Raw genomic sequence first — 8952 nt, 5'->3', positions numbered from 1 at the left:
ACAGCGAATGGACGGCGTCAACCCATGAAAGGAAATCAGAAACTATATTGTCAGCACCCTTTATGTGTCTGACATCGGTGGTGAACTGAGATATGAAGTCCATGTATCTGAAGCAGCGAGGAGGCGGGTCAGCAGGCAGGTTTGTAATGGCCGCAGCCAGGGGTTTGTGGTCTATTAAAACATAGAAAGGGTGTCCTTCTACGTCAGTCTTAAAATGCTTGATTGCTTCGTAGACTGCGAGCAACTCCCTGTCAAACGCAGAATATTTCCGTTGCGCATTGGTGAGCTTGCGCGAGAAGAACTGCAGAGGCGAAGTTTGGCCGTCGATTGTCTGGCTAAGGACAGCGCCAATGCAGTATCGCTCGCATCTGTGGCGATGAAAAGCTGCGCATTGGGATGAGGATGCATGATGGTGCAAGCCTCGGCAAGAAGATTTTTGTGGGCAGTGAAAGAGTCAGTCATAGCAGGGGTCCATGGAACGGGCCGAGATCCAGAAGTTTTGGTGCCTGCCAAGGCGTCCGTCACTGGAGCCTGAATCTCCACAGCCCAAGATAGATGTCGGCGATAATAATTAACCATCCCCAGAAAGCGCTGGAGCTCTTTGAATGACAAAGGTCTGGGTAGGTTTAGTATTGTTTGTACTTTCTCAGGGGGCAGTGAAATGCCGTCGGCATAGACCCGAAAACCAAGAAAAGTGACAGTAGGTTGATGTAGCTGCAATTTGCTTGGTTGGTCTCGATGCCTGCTGCTGCAAGAGTGTTCATAACAGTTTGCACATGTTGAATGTTGTCCTCAACGGAGGAGCTGAACACAAGAATGTCATCAAGATATGCAAAGCACAATTTTAGTTTGAATAGCACTTCGTTGATGAAGCGTTGCCAGGTCTGGGTTGCATTTTTCAGACCGAAGGGCATGAATCGAAACTGAAATAACCCGATTGAGGTGGTGATAGCTGTCTTCTCGATGTCTTCAGGTGGCATGGGGATCTGGTGGTAGGCCCTTTTGCAATCAATGACAGAGAACGTGGTCGCATATGCGAGGGAACTGGTAAAGTCGGCAATGTTGGGTATGGGGTAGGAGTCCATAATTGTTCGTACGTTTAGTCGACGGTAGTCTCCGCACATGTGCCATGACCCATCTTTCTTGGGTGTCATATGTATGGGCGTAGACCAGCTTCTGGCAGAGGGTTCAATGATGCCGGAGCTGTTCAGAAATCTGTTTTTTAAAGTCGGAGAGATCCTCAGGACAAAGTCAATGTGGTTTACTGGAGATCAGGGGGCCTGGCTTGAGGCAAAGCTTGTGAACCGTGCCATTGGTGGTGACAGAAATGTTGCCGGCGGCACAGGAGGCGGTTTGTTTACAATGTGTGGCGGGCGGGGCAGGTGAGGCGGAGTCGTGGTGTTTGGAGCCACTCGGCAGATCCAATGGGAGCTGAAGCGGCGAAATGTCCCAGGAGTCAACGAGACAAGATGGCCGCCTGCCCGAAGCAGTGGCACCGTGGTCGGGGGAGCTCGGTAGAGCTCGGGAGCCGTTAGTGGGTCCGTTAGTGGCAGCACGGTCGCTGTTGAGACGCTTGGCGTGAGTGCACTGTTTGTGTTGTCAGTGGCGGTCACACGGCAGTGTGCAGGAGCTGAAGTTTCATAGCTTGAGGTGCTGTCCATGAGGGGGCAGGGAGGAGCCGTGAGTTCGGGAACAGGTGATGGTTGTCGCGCATGCGCACTTGTGTCTGGCCACGTGTCAAACGCTGCCATGTTAGGAGGGTGTGGTCTTGCGGAGCTGTCAGTACATGTTATGGCAGTCTTGATAGCACAGTTGCGAGGGGTAGCGGGAGGTAAACACATGGAGGCTCGATTGCTGGGATTGCAAGCAGTTTCGGCGCACTTACTGACCTTGCTTTGTCCTTGATGTAGTGTCTGCAATTCCTTTGCTGCATCAGAGAGCTGGAACTGTGTTTCGTGGAGCCGGAGGGAGAGCTCGAAGTTTTCCTTATGTAGGCGAACAACGTGTTCGAGCTCGACAAGGCACTTATGCGTGGTTTCTTGTAACATTGTTGACAGAGACAAGCATGTAATGAAATGTGTCACTGGGCAGGGGGGTTGTTCAATGGAGCACAGGGGAAGTGAGTCTTGGATGGATGGTGAAACACGGTGTTTTGCACTAAGTCCAGTGAAAGTTTGTGGTGCCGCAAGAAGTCAATGGCTAGTATAGGTTCGTCAATTTTGAACACTAAAAAAGTCCACCCGAGTTTGCAGTTTGTGGAGAGTGAGACGACGTGTGAAGTTGAACCCGAGCATTGTAGTTTAGTTGAATTCACGGCTTGCAGCGTAGTATGATGAGGGTGGATGTTCGACGACGCTAAGGACATGGGCACCAGTGAAACTTTGGTGCCTGTGTCCACTAGGAAAAGGTATCCCGACGAAATGTCTTTAATGGAAAGTCATCCACAATTATCCGGTCGTACCCGGACAGAATGGAGCACTGGGGGGTGCTTGTCATGTTGTGTGCAGGAGACAGCACCCGAACCTACCTGCAATTGGTGTTTGGGAAGTAGCAGGGTGGTCTGCAGTTCCGTGCCGCCTCACCAAACCGTGTGTGGAAGTAACAGTATGGGTAGTGTGATTGCATTTCCTGTGGAAAGTTCGTTGCCAGTGGTGGTGGCCGAGGTTCAGTGGCCGCAGCAGTTTCGGTTGCAGGAGGGGGCATGACCGCGGGAAGAGCCGGTGACGTCCCAGTTCTTGTTTACTGCTTCCCGGAGCGAGCGGAACGGTTGGCACAGTACGGCCCCGGCCGTGTCCAGCCACAGGGCAATGAGCCTGAACCTGAGACTTGTCAGGTAGGCAGTGGCTGACGAAGTGGAGCAGTGATGCATTGTGTAGCTTGTCAGCAATCGTCATTCTTTGCTCGACAGGTTTGGAGGTCTTTGAGCCAGATCAAAGCGGATGTGAGGAGATAGTTTATCTGACCAGATGGCGAGGAGAGCTTTGTCAGAGAATAGACTGGCACTGATCAGGGCACGTAGCCATCTCCAGAGCTGGGAAGGTTTGTCGTTGCCTAGTTGCTCGATGTGGAGCACTTGCCGTATTGCTGCCTCAGTTGAGCGTGCAAGCCAACGTAGATGTGTCTCTTTGGCTAGAGTGTACCAGGTAGATGAGTCCGGGGCATCGAACAGGTCAGCAATCAAGTCCTCCTGATCATGCAAGTGCGTGATGAGGCACAGAAACCTGGTTGACTTGTCGAGATTGTAATGGTTGAACACTTCATCTGCAATTTTGAACCAGGTTGTAGCTCTGTCGGGAGTAAATGGCAGCAGCGTCAGTAAGCGTTGTAGAATGTTCGGAAGAACAGGTTGAGTTGAGTTCGTCGGGGCACTTTCTGAAATGGGGCTGTTGTTGCTGTAGCAGGGTGTATACGGGGACAAGGAAAAAAAATTCCCGGATTATTTCCGGATTTCTCCCGGATATCCCGTTTAAAAAATACGCTTTTTCCCGGGCGAAAATACACTTTTTCTGTGTTAACTGACAGATTTTCCGTAGATTTTCCCTCGGAACTGCAAAACTTATCAATTCTTTGAATGGTTAACGTTTTATACAATCGCGTAGAACTTCCCGAAAAAAAAAAAAGACGGGCAGAGAAGTTTTGGAGAGACTTATAACAAAAAAAGAGACCTTTGATTTGCAGCAACATATACGTTGCATATTTTCGTATTACGAAAGTATAAATTCGAATTGCACCAAACACAGCGCGTTAGTTTCCGGAGCGTTGCAACTGAGGTTGTGATGTCCTTTTGTAAGCGAGTCATATCTCAAGCCACGAGGTCTCGCCAGCTGATGACAGCAGCTATTCAGAGCATAGGACACGTGTTATAGTCAGCCAATAGCAAGATCACTGGTTACATAGCGCGAACACGCAAGAGGAAAAGTTAACAGTTTACATTAATGTACACAGTACCGTATATCTACAATAAAAGCTAAGCTTTCACATATAATATTAGTCTCTAAGATTAACACGCTACAACAGAAGCTTAGCTTTCACATGTAATATTGATCTTTTTTGCGTGTGTTATACTTTAAGATACATCACACACATGTGCCAGTAAATTTAATATTATGACATAAATGTCTCGGCTCGAAACTCTTGTAAGTGGCTGGTCCTCAAACTGTTCAGTTTCGAACGCTCTGTGGTTTAGATATCCATCCCACTTTCTCACACGTAACATAATTCATCTTGCGTAAAAAGAAATTTACTTTGAAAGTAACGTTTTTCTAACCACCGTTCGCAATACTATCCGAAGACTGTTAGAAATAGGTTCGATTTACCAGTTTCCAGAGAGCACCAGAAAACAGGCATTATTGTGCGTGTGCAACTGCAGTGGTGTAGGAAGCCAGTATGTTCGTGTTTATAAAGCACTAAAAGAGCTTATATTACACCATAAAAGAAACAGGGCATCAGAGGGTACTCCAAAGAGCATCGGAATTTCGTAAACCATACTAAAATGCATAATTCGGCTTGAAGTGCGAATTGCCTTTTGCCAGATTCACAATGAAGTATGTCCCATCTGATATTAAGCTTTTCAGTGTGGTTTTTGGGATGTAAGTTTTCTCGGAGTACCAGTACTCTACGATCTCATTTTTGGTTCTTTATTATGGCATAATGCCATATATGGCAGAAAATGATAACGTGCACTTGAAATTCAGCGAAAAGTTGGAACTAGCCAATACTGTAGAATGAAACACTTCGTTTCAAGTAAAATGATTGCCTCAGCGGAAAGATTAATAAAGCCAAATTTCTTTAGCAAACTTGCTAAAATAACTTCACTGTTCTGCAAGGCGATTAATGCTTGACTGCTACTAACTTGGAAATAAAATAAAATCAGAAAACTGAAATTAATAATATATTTTTGCTCTCCATAATTATGTGAATGTATTTTAATTCACTTGATAGCTCCCCCGCCACAGAAATCCGTTTGGTTTTCATTTGACTTGGGAGCTGTACACGAAGAGAAGCAGCGAAATCACTTAACGTAAACACGCGTCACGTGGAGGTTAACCCCCTCCCCACTACAACTCAGACAACTCTGTGCAAGTGTGAATCTGGCAGCTAGGGCGCGTGAGAAAAATTTTTCTCGTTTGCATCTGGCTGCTTGCTACTGCTACAGACACAGCTAACAGCCAAACTTCAAGTAGAAGGAGAAGGTACTGCTTATACGGGAGTCAAATGCGCATGCGCAACAGACCGCTGGCAATTGGTCAAACGAACCTAATGTGAACAGTTGTGACGTCATGCTCATGCCAAGCAGTTTATTGTTACGAAGAATTACAGTCTGCGCCCTACGGCCTTTGACATATTTTTGCTATTTGCAAACGCTTGTGCGTGCACGGTTTTTTGTTGTAAATTGCACATTTCCTTTGTCACTAAAGTTTTATTTTTTTCCCTCTCGTTTATATTTTATTGCTGCAGTATCATTCTCCAGTAGCAGGATACAATAACATTCTATGCTAGAGAATCAATTCTGCAGCCAAAATTTAAAAAAATTAACTGAATGCTAAAACAATGAAAAATTCCCGGAATTCCGAAAAATTCCCGGGTTTATCCCGGTTTTCTCCCGGATGAAAAAATTCCCGGGTTTTTCCCGGATTTCCCGGTTGTCCCGGGTCGTATACACCCTGTGTAGTATTCCAGGAGAGTGTGCCTCCAGGGGATGTGGCAATGATGGCTGTTCGGGAGGCAGCGTGAAGGTGACACATTGTGGTTGAGCGCGATCCGTCACGACGCGGAAGGCCGATGCGGGTGAGACACCATAATGCGTCGATTGCGGTTGCGGAAGTTCAATACGTTGTGGGTGTGTTCGGATTGATGCGTCGCAGCAGACCAACGCGGATGAGGCACCGAGAGATGCCAAGCACGGTAGCGGAAGCTCGACTGGAGCCGGCGCGTGGGTGACAGGTGAGAAAAAGTTCAAAGTTTGAGAACGCGTGTTAGTCTGCGGAAAGCTTGATTTATGATCAGAGCTGGGGCCACCTGTGTTGCAGGAAGGCTGTGTAGGTGCGGGCCGTCCAGAAGCACAGTGTGGGAAATGATGTCGAACGTGGGATGGAATGTGTGAAAGTTCACTCTTCATGGTCACTCCACTCAAAACATTGTGTGGATAAGGTGAATGTCACGGCACAAAACACTGAGGTGTAGCAGTGGGACAGAGGTGGAGGTCAGGCACAGATAACAAGCCATTGTTCCTGTTGCAGGCCAAGGTATCGAAGTAGGAAGGCAAGTGCTGATGCAGAACCAAGGCAGGCACGGGCGTGGTCCGATGCTGAGTAGGTTGACCTGTGAACAAAGCAGTTCCAGCCACATGACAGGTATCCGCGTGGTACTGCACGGATTGCGGCATGGCAAATGGTTGTCCTGGCGGTGGTAGGTTGTCCAACAAAGCATTTGCAGAAATCGGCATTGGTCCCGTACTGCACGGAGATCCATAAGACTTAAGTGCACAGTTGATGAGGGAGGGCACATGTGGTGGGAACAAAGGCATTTGATAGCCGGAGTCATGCACGAAAACATCCGGTGAAATCGGCGTAATTGTTGAGTGAGAGGCATCGTGTTGCAGTCCTGGCAGGGGTACAACGCCCGCAACATGATGCATGTCGATCACAAAATCCAGCGTAAGGCGTTGGGCCGAAGTCATTGTTCGAATGCTGTGTCGATGTAATAAACGCGAAAATAACCAACGCGGAGGTCGCGGACACAGTAAAACGGCGAAAACGGAAGACGATACAACTCGGGGTCACCAGTGAGCAGGAAGTTCAGTCGGTTACATCTAACAACACTCCCATTTTTCAGTAGTCCATTTATAAACACATTCATAAACACATCAAAGGCTTACAAAGAACTGACATGGTGGAACAAAGCAAAGATAATCTTAGCTTAGCGTCCAAAGACGATGCTCGGAGTCTATAGACAAACGTATATTGATGCTGGTGTTGACCTCATTGGCGCCACATGTGTAATCGGAGTACCTGTATTCAGTGTTTTTACAGTCACCACCACTTGCACTTCTAGAGGCACATCCTGATGTTCCTCTTGCCGTACAAGGGCAGTGACAATGATAGAAGTTTCATCTGTTAATTTACTTTTATTGTTTGCTATGCAGTGAAACTTTGTTGTAATATATATCAGACTGAAAATATATCAATCTGCAAGTTCTTCTGGGTAGATTCTGAGGGCTAACATTGTTTCTGAAACACAAAAATAACTTTCCAGGCATTAGAGGCTATGGGGAACAAAATTATCTTTGCTGATGATAAAAAACACTATAATCAAAGATGGAGAAATCAAATGAAACTATCAAGGATGAATTAAATTGGTTAATATTCAATAAACTAACACTGAAGAAAAAGTAACAAAAAGGATGAATTTCAGGTTAAAAAGGGACAATAATATTGTCACATTAAATTTAAATGATAATGAAATAGACAGTATAACAACCACAAACTTCTTTGAGATGAATATTGACAGTATGAAGAGGAATGAATGTACAAATATACTGACAAAGAGAATGTCATCAAAATATGGACATAATTTTCAAACTGCAGGGAAGGGACATGAGTAGAAAAACTACAAATAATTGTCTCACTTCAAAGGTCTGTTTAAATACACACACTATGAGAATACCTAGATACTGATCAGGAATGTTAAGAAAAACACTAGTAATTATTAAACTAACTGCTATATCAGCACTCACATAAAAAGCAGAAGACTCAACTTACATTAAATGAAACCAGCACATTTAAAATCACAATTGAAGTGTACCTTTCAAATAATACACAGTCAACAATTATTTAGACAACACACACAGCAGGAGTTGGTCATAATGCAACAAATTCATAATAAAACATGTGTAACATTTTATAATGCAGTTCCAGAGTATAAAGCATCTTGATGGAAATGTTCACAACAAAATTATGTGATGGGTGATACCAACTCATCTTAAACCTCTGGGCTCTTTCTCTCACACATTATGGTGGGGTGTTTCACCCAATTTGTAAGACAGATAAATGGGATAGTATCAAAAATGTATTGGAAACAACGCCATTTCGTTATTATCTTTATTTTATTGTTTTTAAACTGTGAGGCATTGGTGGCATTAATATAACTCAAAATATTAATCATGTGTTTAATAATATTGGAATACTACAAATAGTACTTTTATGCAGAACAGGTATTAGCTCTGGCCATGGTGTGATGGTCAGGTTTGATTTTTAAAATTTGCAACAATATAAGAAATGAGTACATTTAAACTTCAATGAGTTTGTAAATGTAACAGATTCAGAGAATAAAGAGAAGCCTCCCTAATTGTGAGATGAGAGAATGAGTGTAATTTGGCAGTAGCTGTAACAACTAAGTGAATGTGATGTTGATTGTTAGATTTACGAATGAAAGCTATATATTGTCATACAAATATTAAAACAATGGATATGCATATTTTTGAGAATGATGTTATAAAATATGCTCTGCTATTAAATACATCTAGTCTCAATTCTTTGGTTATGTTTAAGCACACACATTGGTTATTTGACATCATTATCATCATCATCAACTACAACAGCAATAGCTTGAGAAAAGGCAGTTGTTTGTTGCACTTTTCTATGTCATATGTGTGTTTGCATACTTTTACATTTTTAGTTGTGTTACTAGTTTTGTTTTGTGTATAGTGTTATTGACTTGTTTATGCTATGATGCTCAATAGCCTGTGAATAGTTATCATGAAATATGCTAATGAAGACATCAATTCTCCTTTATATTCTTTTATAAAATCAGCAGGTGTAATTGAAACTAAGATTGTAAGACAAATTATGCATGTAATCAAAATAACAACTCTTAAGTGGAAATGGATGTGAATACTGCATTTTACACTGATGTCAGATGTCTTTCAAATATAGGCTATTGCAGAGCATGTGT

Source organism: Schistocerca cancellata, chromosome 4 (genome assembly GCF_023864275.1).
Source record: "Schistocerca cancellata isolate TAMUIC-IGC-003103 chromosome 4, iqSchCanc2.1, whole genome shotgun sequence".
Classification (NCBI taxonomy): Eukaryota; Metazoa; Arthropoda; class Insecta; order Orthoptera; family Acrididae; genus Schistocerca; species Schistocerca cancellata.
Note: the sequence above shows the minus strand (reverse complement) of the source record.